This window comes from Melopsittacus undulatus, chromosome 1, assembly GCF_012275295.1.
Source record: "Melopsittacus undulatus isolate bMelUnd1 chromosome 1, bMelUnd1.mat.Z, whole genome shotgun sequence".
Lineage (NCBI taxonomy): Eukaryota > Metazoa > Chordata > Aves > Psittaciformes > Psittaculidae > Melopsittacus > Melopsittacus undulatus.
In genome coordinates, this window is record NC_047527.1 from 87,380,582 (window position 1) to 87,398,152 (window position 17,571).

Genomic DNA, 17,571 nt, shown 5'->3' on the forward strand with positions numbered 1-17,571 from the left:
ATGCCCCTGCAGTGCTGAAGGTCACTTTGTAAATACAGAATTTTTGTGTGACTTACATTTCCCCTTTCACTTCTATGTCAGTTCTGCTGCATTTTACAATGAAACAATTTTAGATAACCAACAGCATGGCCATACCAGTGTGGCTTACAAAATACAACCTAGAAATATACATTTTGTTACAGTCAGAAATATTCTTAAGCTCTTTAAAGACCATTTTGATAGCAGAAGAGAATTCCTACCTTGCTATCTAAAAATTCAGCCTATTTATGTACAGAAGAGCAAGGATGGGTTGCAGTCAGCCAAGCAGGAGAGAGTGAAACATATCTGGAATAAATGCTTTAGGAAAAAGAAGCCTCCCCTGGTAATCACATTAACCTAAACTGCCAAAGGGACATTTTGCCTTAGCATCCAGCTGTGGAATTTCTTTTAGCTGTTACTCACCACTTCCAGAACCTGTATTCAAGGTTATGTGTTCAAAATCAGTTACCCAACTCCACATTCGGGCTCACAAATAACTAGGATGAATGACAGAAGAACTTGACCCTGCCCCATTAACAATAGAGCCCACAGGATTAGATATAATGCAAGCTATAATGATACAATCTCAGCTGAAATATTCAAAAGTGAATTGAAATACTTAATGACCGCCTTCATTTTCTGTAAGTGCGGAGCACTTGCCTTAGTAAAGTAGGCTTCTCTGAGAGCATAAGTTGAGCAATTGATATCACAGATGGTTTTTAACATGTTGGTCCATAGCCTGAAAAATGCAGTATATATTTTTAAAACAAGGATGTATCTAATGAACTAATTTAAATATTAGGCAGCATAGCAAATATGAGGTGGAAGTCACGGAAGAGAACGTGATATGATACAGACATAGAAGCCCATGGTGGGAATGTACTGCAAGCCAACTCATAAATTTTGGGCCAAAATGTAGTATTGCCTAAAATTTGAGTTTTCATTTAACTCATTATAAAGATCCGCAAAACTACAAACTTTACAGCTAGATCTAAACCTGGGAGCAGGGCTAAACTTCCATTAAATTTAGATGGTAGCAGAATTTAGTTTTCAGTTCAGGCCTCTCATGAACACATACATGTACAGTAAATATATGCACACTGTTACATACTACCCACAAGTTTGGATGTATCTTAAAGAAGCAGAATGCTTTAAAAAAATGCATTAAGTTTGACAGCTAGGAGGAAGAAAAAAAGGCTGATCTAATATTTCCGAGTACAAAAGGTTTTACTTCAGCTTCAGAGATATTGAACTTCTGCCATGGGAGACCAAGACTGTCATTGCCAAGGAATGGAAAAACTTGTTTGAAATACTGCTAGATTATTAAAATATTATCTATAGTTGACCCACATGCACAGCTCAAATCTAGAAATATGAGCTGCGTTGCAAGAACAGCATATTTTGTCTTAAATGGGGCTCAGTGTTAACCTCTCTCCTTGGGCTGGTAAGTAAACTGCACTGTTTCAGTATGAAAATACTTTGGGGGCTGGTGGAGAAATAGCTCCTGCAAAACTGAGGGTTTTGTCGTGTTGTCACTTATGAAATCAGAATCTTGCTCTCCCACCCACTGTGAAGTATTCCAGGCACATCACTCCTCATGCTTCCATGGAGTTTTACCCTCACGGCAGCAGTGGTTTTTCACTCTACTGCAGGGCAATGCAGCCAGGTTTTGCTGCAGCACATTAAGGTCTACCTCCAGAAACATGCTGTGGCAACACATCAAAGAGAATCTCTCATTCTGTGAGGCAAGTACCAAAAGGTCTTAATGTTAGGAGTTAGGTCTACTAGGGCCTAACACTGGCAAACAGATTATTGCTTTATTGCCCTGCACAGCAGACAATGTGTTCAGTAGATTTGTTCCATCCCTCAGCAGTTTGTCACAAAGGCTGAGCACAAGCTAGTATCATTCAAATCTTCTGATGTTCAGACTGGAGATAAGAGGATTGGAAGTATGGCAGATCAAACTCAGGTAGACTGACAGAGCCTGAAAATGCATGCACACAGCCTTTTACCTTAGGTGCACTCATTTCCAAAGTAAAATTATCAATCCCACAGACACCAAACTCAAAACATGCTTTGAAAAAATTCTAAATAGCAACATTACATCACTGCAGCTATTCCTGGGCTGAGAGATGCAAAAAAAGAACAGAGTCAGAAATATCACTATCAAGCCTATTCTTTAAAACACCCTTTTCTTATCTCACCACACTGTGCCACTTGGGATTAGCAAAAACAGGGAGGTTGACAGGATTAGGACACTCCCTTGGAACATGACTCTCTTGTTTGAGAGAACACCATGACATCTTCATTCTCTTTACTTTGCATAGAGTTTCTTGGCATGTGTCTTGGATAAAAGTCTGCTGCTTTTCACATTAGTGTAGAACAGGAGTAAATTCACTGAAATGCAGGCATGCCATTTTCAGAACTTTAACCTGTATAAGACTCTCAACCGTGGCATGCCAATTTCACATGCTACCACACCTGCATGTAGCCCACAGATGTTCTGAAGCCATCAGCTCATGTAAAAGGAGGCAGGTGGGTTGCTCCTCAGCTCAGTAACTGGTTGTTCACCTTCTGACTCTACCAATACCAAAGAAAATCATGGGAATATGATAGAGGTATCCCACTTGACTTCTCAGAAGGGTATTCGAAACTGCACAAGTGACCAAGTTCACTAATGGTCTCTTGGGATTTCTCATCAGACTTGGGGCAGGTGGCATGGCTAGTGACTGCAGCTCTTTGGGGAACAGCAGCTTGTCACTGTGTGAAAACCCAATTCTTTTCAATCATGTAATCATACCCCAACAGGGCCAGAAGAATCAGTGCCGACTGCTGGGCCAAAGCCAAAGCCCAAAGAGACTTTGCTCATGTTCCATAGGCTCTGGGTGTGATCTGAGGGAACAGCATACGGGGATAGAGTCAGTATCCCCATGGCTACTGATCCACCCCTCACTGACAGACTGGATGGAATCTGAATGGGTAAGGAAGCCATACTTTTCACCAGAGAACAGAACCCAACTAGAAAATTAGGTCTTAATTGCTTTTGACTAGTAAGGCAGACATTTTCCCTAGAAACCACCTTCTGGTAGTGGGCAGACACCTTACTGCAGTCTTCTGCATGAGCTCATTTAAAACAGTACATGGGTCCCTTCCAGTATCACTGTGATTTTTGATCTCCAAATTTGCTATTTAACAGGTCTTCACAACACAACTTTTCTCCATGTCTGTAATACATTTTAGTTCCACATTTCTGTTTTCTGTCAGTTGCCATCAAACAGCCCTTTCCCTACACCTCCAAAAAATAAAAATAACAAAGCCAACCCCGCTTATTTTAAATGGCAACTTCATGCAAGGTTTCAACCCAAGGTTATTTTTTTCTGCCAGTTGTTTCTTTGAGAACAGATGGCATCTGCAACAGTTCAGGATATATCCTATTTTTAAGTATCATATGTTTTTACTCTTCTGCAGTGGACTTAGCAATCAGAGGAAAATACCCCAAGAGCTGGGCTTTTTACATGATGAACAAACCACACTGTCTCATGACACTCAGGAAATTATCTCCCGTTGCAAATGCCCAGCAGCCAGGGTCTCTGTATCCACCCTTCTGGTGTAACACTTCCTGCCAGCTCCTGATAAGGAACAACCTGCTTCCGGCAGTGCCAGCTCAGCAGAGCACTCAAACACTGACACAACAAAACTGGCAGCGAAAAAGTTCAAACTAAGGTTAAGCACCATGGCCTGATCTCTAGTACATGGTATCTCAGAGTTCCATTTTGCACCACAAAATTCAACACGATGAGAATGTCCCATATGTCGTTTGATTTTCCTCTCGGGATTTTCTCCTGTACATACCGTATTTTGACAAGCTAGCAGCTCCCCCAGAATAGGAGAAGCAATGAAAAATGGAGTCAGGAACTGTCATGCTATTTAAGTTTGTTGTTTCTTATACTGCAAATTCATAGGATAAAGTCAGACTTTGCAAGTAACTACTAGCTCTGTCTGCCTCTATTTTGATCCATCTGCACAAACGACCACTATTATAATGGAAAGCCAGCTGGAAAAATCTGATCTTGAGCTTTTAAACCCTGACAGAGAGATCAGGCCAAGTTTTGGACCACACTAACATGGTTAAATGCCTGCTGGGTCAAAGCTGGCTTCTATCCAGGAAAGCAGAGAGGGCTCAGACAGATTTGCAAAAGCCCACATGGATGTATCTGAAGTTAGTATTTGGAAGTAGTCATATGAACACAGAAAAAATGCTGTTGTGAATGTTTAAAAAAGGAAGATACACAGCCACAGTGACTCATTCACCAAGGCAACACAAAAGCTAACATCCGTAATCCTCTGCCAAAGGCACCTGGGTTGCTTCTTCCACTGGTACCAGGAGCACCTCCACTTTGGTTCATGCTCCTGACTGATTTCCATTTTGTTTCTCTGTCAGGCTGAGAGCTGAAGCACTAACAGCTTAAAGGAAGCATTACCTAAAGCAGCTCTGGCTGACTCCTTCACTACCAACCCCTCAAGGCTCAGCAAGCCCTGCAAGGATCCGTGCTGCAATGACTTGTGTCAGCAGTTTGAGGAAGTGATAGTCAACTACATTGGGATGTATCTCCCTCAGAAAGAATGGAAATTCAAGGGAAAGGAAAAGGGAATCAGTCTGGGATCAGACTTAATGTATGAATCAAAGCATAAGGAAAGTGGGGAAGGGGACCTTCTCACACATGTGCTTCACACTAAGTCAGTGGGCTAGGGAAGTCTCTGACTGTTTTCCACTAGCTCCACGATTAAGGTATTCATCAGTAACTCTGAAAAGCAGGGTTCTCCTTCTGATCGAAATAGGAGCAGGATTTGATAATCTTTAGAGACTTTCCCACCTGCTAGACTATTTTGAAGTTCTGCCTTTTGAATTTCTCCCGGTTCCTCTTCTCCTAACATATTTAAACCAGGTGCCTGTTCCCTGCTAAGAGCCCTGGCTGGTACGATACCAAGCTATTCTTACTCTTTGGCCCCATGAATATATACAGTTTGCCAAAACCCTAAATTGATCTTCAGCTCCATTTCTATCCTGTCTCACATAAAAAGTTCAGATTTTTAGATGCCTTCAACATTTGGAAAAACAGAATGGAAACATTTCTGAGAAATTTACTGTTTGCTTGCTTCTGCACAGTTTCTGTAAATCAACATTTTTTAGAGAATCTCAGAAGGAAACAAAAGAAGACCTATTCCTAGAAAACTGAAGCTGAAGCAAAAGGTTTTACTTTACTGTGAGGGTGGTGAGGTACTGGAATGGGTTGCCCAGGGAGGTTGTGAATGCTCCATCCCTGGCAGTGTTCAAGGCCAGGTTGGACAGAGCCTTGGGTGACATGGTTTAGTGTGAGGTGTCCCTGCCCATGGCAGGGGGTTGGAACTAGATGATCATAAGGTCCTTTCCAACCCTAACTATTCTATGATTCTATGATTCTATGATTTTTGCCTACAGTATTTACGATGAAGCAGCCTTATTTTGCCAACCAACTTTCTATTGTAATAAGATGATTTCATAATCTTTAGAGACTTTCCCACCCACTAGACTATTCTGAAGTTCCGGCTTCTGAATCTCTCCTGGTTCCTCTTCTCCTAACATACTTAAAACAGGTGTCACTGTTCCCTGACAATATGCCTTATTTTTGCCAACCAACTTACACAGTCTATTCCGTTAATGCCAAAGTTTAATGTTTCTGTCATTAGACTGAGTCCCCAGGGTATGTCACAGTAAGCTTGAGTGAGCACATATGAGATTTGCTAGTAGGATAAATGGCCTTCTGGTCTCACATACATTTATTTTCTTTCTATTTTGCTACAGCACTTGAAACAGTCAGTCTCGCCAGATACTGATCTTCATACTAGGTCTGTTTTGGAGCACACTGCTTTGAACTTGTGAGGCTACTTGTCAAGGAAGGTGCTCAAGTTCAGCAATAAAGTCAGTCTTAAGAAATCACATAACAACAGAGAGAAAAAAAATAAATCAAAGACTCATTTTCAGGCAGCTTGCAGAGGTCAGCTCCCTCCCTTTCAGAAAGACCAGGCACATAGTCCATTTCCCTCAGTTCAAAGAAATTGAGAGTTGCAAATTCTAGCCTCTGGGAGATGCCTGTGCAAACCCTAATTCTTTCCCATGGATTGTATACTCCAGAATCCAACATCTAATTATATAGTATTTTCCCACAGTTTCCAACCTCCTTCAATGCTTAGCATGAATTCTTTAGATGCAAAGAGGGGCATATTAAAGTGGTCTCTGTTCTGATAGGATTCACAGTCGCAGAAGTTGGGAGATGTGTGATGTCTCCCTTTAATGATAAACCTGGAGATAAGGTGGCTGTACAAATGCAGTGTGTCAGAGACTGCCTTCCTGAATAGCCACAGAGGAGCTGGAGGCTTCCTAGTGTAGAGTAAGAGCCCCTCTTCTTGTCCTAAATCCCCTCCTGCAAGATCATTAGGAGTTTGTGGCAGAGGAGGAAGGAAGAAACACCTATGTGCCAAATCCCGTGGGTGGGAACCTCTGGGGCTGTGAAAGGAGCCCACAGGGAAGATACGGAAATTCTGTAGGTTTTGAAGAGGATCTTTCCTTATTCAGGCCCAGAGGTCCTTGCCCTCAAACTCAGCAGTGGAGGGAGGGCTGACAGTAAGAAGTGCCCACACTGTCAACATCAGAGGGATGGGCACAGCCAAAACACCTGGCGTGGGGACAAGCTGCAATTCCATCATCAGGTTTGACAGCCAGATTGAGCTGTCTCTCAAACTGCCTTAGAAGGGTGAGTTTGTAGTACTGGCAATTCTGTGTCACCCTAGAAAACAAGATTTTCACCCTTCTCTTGGCCACAGCTTTCTTGCATCACAGAGTTCCTTCCTAAGCCAACATCCTACATGTAACCGTTTCATTTCCCAGGTGTCCATTTTGAAATATCTGGTACATGGATAACAAATTCCCACCTCCCAGTGAAGGTCAATGGGAGCTATACTTTAAAGGCAAATAGAGGAACAAAATGTTAAGTATCCTAGTCTCCCCTACCCCCTGTATCCCAGATATAGAATCCAAACTGAGTGGACATATCAGGCAGTAACAGCTTTAACACTTGCATCTCAGAGGCTCACGTATAAGATGGAGCTAACAGCACTTCACTTCAATGGAGTGCTAGCTAAGGGGAGAAATCCACCCGTGTTCATGAACAGATTAGAAGCTATGATCAGAGCATTTGCAGTCCCTGAAGGAAGCTTGCATTCAGTGTGGGGTTCAGAGGATGGAGTAATGTAAAGGAAAATGAAATGAAAAAGCACCAACCATCTTGACTGAGGTGAGAAGTCCAAAGTGAGTGTGACCCCTACTTGAAAACTGTCTTAATGGAAACACACACACATCTGAGGGAAAGGACGGTGAGACAAATCAGGGGTTTGGATTGATGAATGTAAATAAGGTGTATCTAAACATTCAGCTTCTGGTGCACAGACAACACCACGCACACAGACACAATCCTATGTTGAAAATTGACCCAGACAACTCCTACTGCCAGCAGATAAAAATACATATTTATATGCTGCCAAATTTGCAGCCCAGGCTACTCTAACCTTAGCTTTTCTGCCCTATGGACATAATTCATACCTGATACACTTAGATAGCCCTAGGCAGCAAATTAAAAATACTGTTTTATTTACAATTCTGTAGCAAATGATTCACTGTAGATATACGTCAAGATTTGCATTAAATATTCACCATTCAGTTGTTTGCTCCTACTGCCATAAGGCAATGTAGTGGCAGTACCAGTGCCTACATAACAGTGACAACTGCCTTAGAATTACTGAGACTACACTTCTCCGCAATAAGGCAGTAACTTGCAACTTATTTGCCAGGAATATACAATTTGAAATTTGATTTTCACTTTAAGCAGCACTTTGGCTTAAAGTTCACCACCAGGTACTGAAGCTTCTTTGATGCTACAGTCATCTAGGTCACTCCTAGGATCAACCAAGTATCAATCTGCAGCAGTCCAAAGAGCTTTCAGGCAATGTGCACATCCATCAGAGATATATGGGCATTTTCAGAAAAGGCACCACCTTTTCTGAGGAATCACTTTCAATCACATATTTGCTACCATAAAAAGGTTGCACATTTAAAAGCAAGTATGAACCCACCCCACATACCCAAGATCAAATATGCTCCTGTTTATGTAAAAAAAATAATGTATGTAGCTAAAATCATACACCGCCTCACTCATTACTGAAGCACCAGTAAACAGCAGTTATATCTGAAATCTCAGCACAATCAACAAAGAGCTCCAGTGACTTGTTTTTTTTTCTTCATATCCAAAATGCCACATATGAGACTTACTACATTGAAGACAGCCAGGGAACAGTTTGTGTTAATGTTTTCCTTATCAGCTGGGACAGGTTACAAGAAGGGACATGTTCAGTAGCCACAGCTCAGCTGGCTGATGAGAGCTCACTTGACCAGCCACATTAAACTAGTAATTTGTAACTGTACAGAAACATCTCTAAATAAAGATGCACAAGATTGCTGAAGAATACTCTTTCAGAACAGCAAAGGAGAAACCTTTACCTTTTATATCTACTAAAAGAAATTCACTGATAACCCTGTGTTTGCCAGTCTCTGGTACTCTGCCACCACTTTCTGCCAGCAATACCACTATAGCAGTGTCAGATAACTGTTGTGACATTAATAAGTGGAATCTGGGTTAAAAATGGTCAACATATTCTCCCATACAAATACTTCTTTAATTATGAGGAAAAAAGGGAGGAAGCATTTAGAAAGATCACCTGAGCAAGCCTTGCCTGGGATGTTTGTTCCAAGCCAGTTACACTGCCCTGCACTGCTGCTTTCAGAAGCAACATCCATCCTATCATTTCTGGCTTTCAAAGAAAACCTTACCATTCTGTTCCTGAAACTATTCAAGACTCCTGTATCCACACCTGGTTCTAATACAACTGCCTGAAGAGAATGTGTAGGCACTGGGTGAGGATTACCAGAAAATGTCACCTTTCCAGCTGGAACATCTGCCCACTTCTGTTTAGCTCTCTGCTTCAAACTGTGAGTACACTGCTGGGACTGTACTGTTCCACTAAGAGTCCTTACTGAAGAGAGAAGTCATGAAATTAGGTAGTAAAAGTTGAATGCATCCTCTAGAAAGCCACTCCGACCTGATGCTTATGCTATGCAGAGGGTTTTGTCTCCAGAAATCACAGCGAGGTTTCCCTAAGGAAAGAAATTAGGAAGAAGTTCTTTACTGTGAGGGTGGTGAGGCACTGGCACAGGCTGCCCAGAGAAGTAAATGCTCCATCCCTGGCAGTGTTCAAGGCCAAGCTGGGTGGGGTTTTGATCAACCTGGTCTACTGGAAGGTATCCTTGGCCTTGGCAGGGGGATAGAACTAGATGAGGCCTTAAAAGGTCCCTTTCAACCCAAACCGTTCTGTGATTCTAACTCGTTTGCTGCACAGTCCCTGTGTTGTGGAAGATCATGGAAGACATAACAATTTTGTAAACAGGAGTCAAATAGTTGTCTTAATTACCAAGATTAATCAGCATGGACAGAGAGGGTCAAAGCAATAAGGAGTCTGTCCAATCACAAGCAACACTAACTCCAGAATGTCAGGGTCACATCTTTGCAGGCCTTTTAATGAAGTTTTCTTCATATTACATGAATTTCATGTACTGTAATAAAATTTACTTTATTTTCACATTAAAATTCACTATAAAATGTACTGACAACATCCACCATGTGCTGGAAAATATAACCACCCTGCCTGTACTGCAGAACTGTCAGAGCTCCAAATTGTGTCACCACATCCCAGTCATGGGAACACCAGGCACTCATACAAAACTCAGCGCAGAGGACAGAGGAGGATGAGGAGGATTAAGCAGGAACAAATCAGAGACTCTACCCACGCCCATATAGGCTACAAATCTTGCAAGATTTGAACAAGCCATCATAGTTGGTAAGGATTACCTGTATGTTCATCAGGAAAAAGCATCCCCTTAAATCATGACCCTATACACCTCATCTCAGGCAGCTCCTGCTGTCAGAAGGTAAATTGCCAGGCAAGAGCAGTGACCACTAAAGGCAGCTGGTCCCAATCTCACACACCCTGATCGCTGTCCTGGCAGCGGCAGCAAACCTGATTTCCCCAGATGCAGACAGAGGCAAAGCAAGCAATGAAGACATGACCATCTTGCTGTGCCCTTGGCAGGCTGCTGCTGCCCAAGGCAACAGCCTACATCACCTATGCTCCCAGTGGGCCCTGTTTTTCAGTCAGTTCTGCTATACCTTCAAATGACTCTATTAGCACCTTGAAAAATAAGTCATTTGGGCCCCACCTAATGTTTGAGAGATTTCAACAGTTGCCTTGACTCATGGATCTGCAGACTAATTGCAAGTACCATCCAGAACATTAAAGCCCACACACAATTGTGACAACTTTGATATTATTGCTTAGAACAGTGCCCACTTGAGTCATGCTTTGATTCATTCACTAGTATTTTCATGGAAAAGGGAATATTTTCCCCCAACCCCATTTGATAGATTTGATAGGAAGCACACAGGAAGGATTTATCCTACATAAAAATAAATTGCTATTTGCTTGTCAGAAAATAGCTCTGGAAAACAGAAAAACATCAATTATTCAGAGTGGCAAATAAACAAAAAGGGATTTTTTCCAATTTTTAAAAATAAATAGTTTATCAGCAAGCAATGGCTCCATTTTTTCCCCCAACAAAGCAATTCCTGAATCTCCTCTCTATGGAGTTTACATATCAAGTCTGACACACTGGTCTGATTACTGTGAGAATGAGCAAAACAATGAGCTTGTACAGCCAAAAAGCCTTGAATCCAAACAGATGCCAGTTCAACGTGAGGATAGATATTCCATTGCGCCTTTGAAAACTTGACCAAAAAAATAAAAGGAAAAAAAAGAAAAAGAGAAAGATAGTCTTTCACACTTTTTTTTCAAAATGGGAAGGGAGGTTTTCTCTTTTAGTCAGTGACCTGAAGATGTCAGCTCCACTCTTACACATTAAGCACACAAGTTCAGGGCAATTATCTTGGTGAATGTGACTGAATACAATCTAAGACACCACAGTGAGAAAGAAGAAGATAAATCTCACTGTTACATTATTTTTATTGCTGTTGCAGCCAGACATGCCTGTTGGACAGGGATGAGGTTGCTGCCATGCTGCCTACATGCTCAGATTGTGAATGCAGGTCAGTGTCTTGGCCTCTCTGTCTTTTCCACCACTTTTTTTCCCATACAATCCAGGACAAATAACTCATCCTACACCGCAGATGCCTACTGATACACCAGGGCAGTTATTCCACCCTCTGCACTGAACAGAGTCCAGCCTTGACTCAGCCACCATTGTGAAGAGCAACAGCCTCTCTGCTCTGAAGACAGAATGACCTTACTGTGGATTTAGCTCATTTTTTCTTATTCTGGTAAGTTTTAATAATACTGGGAAAAAATAGCAAGCACTGATAATGAAAATGGTGATTTGTGCATAGTATTCGTTTGACCAGTGGGATAAAATTGCAGACTCTGGATGGTGGAGTTTTCTGCTTCATGATCTACTTTTTCTGAAGATGGCAAACAGCTAGCAAAGTGCGCATTAATGAATAGTGACAAGTAGTTTCCTGTGGTCTTAAAACAAACCATCCAACTCTATGTAACTCCATTACATAGAGTGTTTTCAATTCTAGAGGCTAAAAAGCATTCAATACTGTTCAGCTGGTTGCATGTTTTTTATGCAATCAGGTAATCAGAAAACCAAGAAGAGGAAAAAAAAAAAGAAAAAGAAGCTATTGTGATTTCCCCATGCTTCAAAATAGCCTTCATCTGAGGCCTAGATACTCAATGTGCCTGCAAAACCAATGGCTTTTTGCAGAGATATAAGCCAGATCTTCATTTGACCTGATCATCTTTGTTCAGCAGGTCAGTAAAGGGCTGGGTCCCATAAAGCAAAGCACAATGTGGCAAGAAGGCCTTGTAGCTTTACTGGGTGCTGCCAAGAAAATTCATTCTCATCCCTTTTTTTTTTCTATTTTAATCCTTATGCACTGACATGTCAAGAAAAGACTTCAAACTGGTTACAGAAATCTCTGCACTACAAAAGGCAGGAACTTTTCCGCTTCAAGAGTGGCAGGGAATACCTCATCCTCCTAGACCAGCCTGTTTTTCCTTCACTTGAAACAATCCTAGTGAGAAAACAGAAACTGTGTTGGCAAACGTTACAAGACCTGTTCCTCACTGTAATATTCAGAAAGGGGAACCAGTTGCACCATTGGAAAGATGTGAAATAACAGCACCCTAAAACTATATCACAAAACAGAACATTGTACATTATGGGGCTTTTTATACCATCGAATGTAAATCAAGAAAACTTCCTACATGTCTTTGACGGAAATTTACCGGATCTCAGGAAAATCACAGCTACTGTGTTTAAGATGGCAACAGAAATGTGCTTCTGAGCTGTGGGCACAGAGTAAACTATCTGGGTGTTCAAGAACACGTTTTATGCAACAGATGTGAGGTTTGGAAAATGTGGCTCTAAAAAGTACAAGGTCATACCTAAGCAAGGTCTGATACTACAAGATCTTGAGAGTATTTCTAATACAAGAACAAGTTCTGAGTTCCCTTTCATAAACAGATTGCAGCACACTACAGAGTTGGTCCGAGAGGCCTCTCCGTTATGCATTAGCTAGCACTGTACATTTAGAAACAAACCTCTACAGCACAACTAGTTTTGTGTATTTATTCTGTAGCCCAGGAAACTTACAGAAAACATGCAGACTTATGAAATACAGCAAAAGGTGGCTTTCTGCAGCTGGAAAGCTCTCTCCAGAAACCTGTCTTCTTTTGACAGAGATGCTTGTTTGCTTGCACTGTTGTGCTCCCATTGCATACTCAGATGATCTCCCCATCCCAGCTATGTGTTCTTGCCATGACCAATAAAGCAGGCCTGTCAAGCCATTTCAGATTCAGACCACCCATATTATTCATCACAGTGGATATTGTGTCAGTAAAACAGTGGTTTCATAGGAACCGTATGGGTTACCTTGTTAAAGTATAACCATAGTACCAACCACAAAGAAAATATTTCTGCCCATAGAAATGTTTAATATAAGCATTGTCTTCATGTAGAAGAAAGGATAGTGGGGACCCCTTTGAGACTATCCTGAAGCACTCTGCCTACAACAGTATCAACTCACTTCAGTAGAGATTGTCCACACCTGCTGTCTTTCAGAGCCAAGACTATAAGTTTTAATGACCTTATTCAGGGTGAGTTTACTGAAATCAAGAAAGAGATGTAAGGACTCTTATTAGCATGACCTATCTACATTTTCAGTCAGATTCCAGGAAAAAAATAAAACAAACCAAAACTGCACTCCCTTTTCAGCCATAAATTACGTGCTTAATTATCCAAATGTCAAACTGTGCTTGCAAATAACTAGGAAGGTCAGATCAGAGTGACTTAGACCTTTAAAAGCCAGTTTCAGGAGGCAGTCCTTTCCATGGCAGACATGTAAGAACATTATACTTAGAACTCACTGTCACTTTTTGCAAGTTGCTTCACAAGGGCCATGCACAAGGAGTGAACTCTTCTTCACACTTGGAGCACTTAAGGAGCCTGTGCTACGTGCTTGCAAGATGACAGAATTTCAGTTTCAGGACTTCGCCACATAAACTTCTAACCATATGAAGTAGGAGGTAACCAATTCTCTCGCATATTGTTCAGACTCCTCATGACTAACTACCATTTACACTCAGGATAATCTCAACCTGGAATAAACCCAACAGAGGATGGATTAAGGTTTAGGGTGTTTTCTTTGAACTAGTAGTCACAGGAGGAAATTACCAAGTCAGTATTATATTGCAAAGGGCTTCAGGCAGGGACCATAGGCCATATTATTGTGGCTGTGAACAGAGACACACTGAATTAAACTCATAATGGGAATAAGCATTAGAGTGCAAGGGAGATGCACCCTGAATTTGTCTCTTGGCTTTTCTCTTTCTTTATAGCATGTGGCTATAAACAGACTGAGTCCAGCTCCTGAGATGCACAAGAGTCCTGTGGACAGCACCATCTATCCTCCCCACACACCCAGAAAAATTAAACCAGGTCTCAGTGAACCCAAATGAAACATCTCATTTCCCAGGTGTTTTAAGGGGCCATAAAACTGACTGAAAAGATTTCATTGTGACTCAAAGTGAGAATAACATGCCTTCACCAAGGAAAAGGCACCGTCTTCTACCATTTCATGTGCAAATAGTTGCTGCCTCTGCTTCCACCAAACCTCAAAGCTCATTATAGCTGAAGTGCTAACCCCTGAGAAAAGCCCAGAACACAGAAACATGGCATGGAGACACTACAGCTTTTATCCTTCATAGAACTAATTTGTTTAATTTTGATGAGATAGAAGGGAAAATAATGGATACACATGAAAAGACACCTTGTTACATCACCTCAGCAGTTCCATGAGTGTCTTTTCTTGTACTTTTTTCTTCCCTTTCTTTTTTTAGCATTTCGAGGGATCTCAAGTGAGTCAAAGTGTCCTTTACTTTCTCACACGCAAGAGGAGCTGCAAAACATGTCACAGAAGTTACATCTTTGAAGAGCCAGACACAAAAAAACAGATTCTGCAGCAGCATTAAACATAAATTACACAGCACAAACTCTGAGCTTTCCCTTAGAGTTTGCATCTTGCTTTTCTTGTCTCCAAACATACAAGCAACACTTGGATGTGCTTTGTGCACCCCTGTTATCCTTGCTCCTGGGGTGGCGGGGAGACAAAAAAATAACTCGGCAGAGAAACTGTTAATTTAACAAATGAAGAACAGAGAAGGAACCTGGTGAGAAATGCCAGCATCAGATACAGGAAAATGAGAAGCCAAAAGGGAAATGTTTTGCAAAGTGCTTAAATTGTCCAGGAGCAGTGAAGAAAAGCTGTGCAAGACCAAAAAGCAGGAAGAAACATGCAGTCTCTATGCATGCATGCATCAGGAGAGGAAACAGATGATTGCAAGGCACATACACAAACTTTTGTTGAGAACAAAGAGACCTGAACTCCTCTTTTTTGTTTTTGTAACTTTCCATTTCCCCTCCCCACCATTAATTTCTGCATGTGTTTGACTGAATCACTCTAATCCAAACCCAAAAACCTGAGTGTTTACTCACATATACATTGGTATATGTGACCCTTTTCTCATAGATGCGGGACATAAAACTTTCTGTAATGATAGGCAGAGGATGCAGATGTTCACTATTTGTAAAACCACTGCTTTTCCAACTAAATTGAACATAGGTGCTCATCTCTGAAAATTTAACCTAGGGACTTTCATTCCACTCCACCAGTAAAATGTATACAGTAAAGAGGTTCTTCAAGGAAGACTGAAGGAAAAAAACAGCTGAATTTATCACATCCTTCTTCACTTTTTAATTAGGGAAAAAATGGGGGAAAGACACTGGAAGCAAAATCAATCTGCTACTCTTGATTTAGCTCTTTGTTTAGTGACAATTTGACTCATAAGACCAAATTATCTCTGGGGAAATAATTTCAGTTCAAGGCAATTTCTCTGGTAGACAAGTTGCTTACCTTTCTTTCTCGGGTCTGTGTGCTTCCCCCCTTTGTTCTCTGAACCTGAGAATACCTTTAATTTCAGGGCATTTCTTTATCAGCCTTTCAAATGAGATCTTCAAAGTGAGAAGCGTTTTCTCCATACAACTAAACTTCTCTTCATACCTATAACAAGTTTTAAAGCAAATTAGAAATTCCTTTAGCTGCAAAACACCAGGGAAAAGAGATTTTGGAATACACAGCATTTTCATTAGAAAAAAGAGTAAGTGAGACACACTGACTGAAGTCCATGTGATAGGGGGAAAAAAAATGACCTTTCATCAGACCCATAATTCATTAATACCGTTCCCCACCTCCCATCTGAAAGCCAGTCATATCGCTGGATATATTGTGCATCAGCACAACTGTTTCAACCCTCTTAACCCAAATCATGATAGAAAAATTGTCATTTATTTCTGCTATTTTTTCTTTTACTTTCCCAGGGATTTAACTTTATTTGTGACTTAGGTAAAAATAACTTTTGAGGATCCTAACTGTGGGTTTGAATCTAAGCTCTTTGGAATTTATGTTCTACTTCTCATTTTCAGCCCTGGTATTGCTTTGCAAGATATCTCACTGGGAAGCAACCAGAAAAACATTTCCTTGTTTCCTTTTTTTTTTTTTTTTTGTAACGATTTTAAAAATCATGTAAGAAAAATAAAATGACCATCAATAGCTCCCAGGGGGAAGACTGGAAACATAGGAGATTCATGAGCAGTTCTTAATGCATTAGCTTCCCCCACACATTCAAAACCCACATGAAAATCGGAACCCACGCAGTAAAAGCCCTCATGAATATGTGCACCACTTCAAAATTTAAACAGTCTTCTAATGGAAGAAGATAACCTATTAAAGGCAAGAGTGCCCATCTACCAACATAACATTCATGCTCCTCAGACTGCTGGGGCTCTCTATTTTGCTATTAAAGCTTTTTCTGCTTTTTTCTTTTGTGTAGCACTGCAATGGAAGCCTAACAAAGGTGTCATTTCCCAGGACGGATCTCTTCTTCCTTCCTTGCCTGTATTGAAGGAACAGGGAGACACACAGATGTAACTGCTAAGCAATAGGGATGAAACGCTGACAGCATGGCAAGATTATTGGGAGCTGATCCACTGGCATTGTCTTTCATATCTCCACAGTCCTTTTCAATTTGTATTTGCTAATCCAATTTCTGCTTCCAATGTGGGTAGGCCCTCTGCTCATTTTTTCCCCTGACTAGTATCACCTCAAGGCTAACCACAGACCAACTGCTATCTAAAACCTCTGCAAAGACAAAATCCACATCTCTCTGTACCCTGAGAAATCCCCTAAAGAAATACTCCCATCCATACCTAGGAGACACACAGCTACTAGAGAGCAGCTGCTGTAAGAGCAGTTCTCATCCTGTGAAATGTGGCTTGAGAGACAGCAGAAACACTCATCTCACCTGAATGTTCAGGATAGTATTTCTGTGCCCATCCACTTTTTATTCCTGAGACAGGCTGAGAGTTCACATATCGTGAGTTATGATAGCTTAAGTGATGAGTGACTGTCTCAGTGGAGAAGCAGCCCAGGTCACCTGAACCCACCCAACATTTTGCTGCCACTATTGAAAGGGGGAAGTCCTACACTCCCCATATCACTCTTAGACATGCTCTCTTGCTTACCTTCCACCAGCTCTGGTGCTTGCTGAGAGTGGCTGGGAATTGATACAACCCAGTAATCCAGCAGCAAACTATCTCAGAAAAAGCAATTTATTTTCTGCCAGTATAGGGACGAAACTGGTTCAGTAAAAAGTTTTACGAGCTGCAGAGTCAGCACAAGGCTGAGAACAAGATCAGGTGTAGGGGGGACAAGGAGGAAGAGGATCTCTCGCCCTCAGCAGATGTAAGTTGTTTGTAAGACTCAGCCATAACATGCA

At 41.3% G+C, this 17,571-nt stretch overlaps 1 long non-coding RNA gene across 1 annotated transcript; it reads right to left on the reverse strand.

Moving 5' to 3' along the window:
- Nucleotides 1–12,171: 12,171 nt before the first annotated feature.
- On the reverse strand, nt 12,172–16,675 carry LOC115946640 (uncharacterized). The gene is made up of 4 exons (XR_004080688.2): nt 16,545–16,675; nt 15,651–15,797; nt 14,521–14,636; nt 12,172–12,251 (listed from the first exon to the last, which is right to left on the reverse strand). It is a non-coding gene; the product is annotated as an uncharacterized lncRNA (long non-coding RNA).
- Between the last annotated feature and the right edge of the window lie 896 nt (nt 16,676–17,571).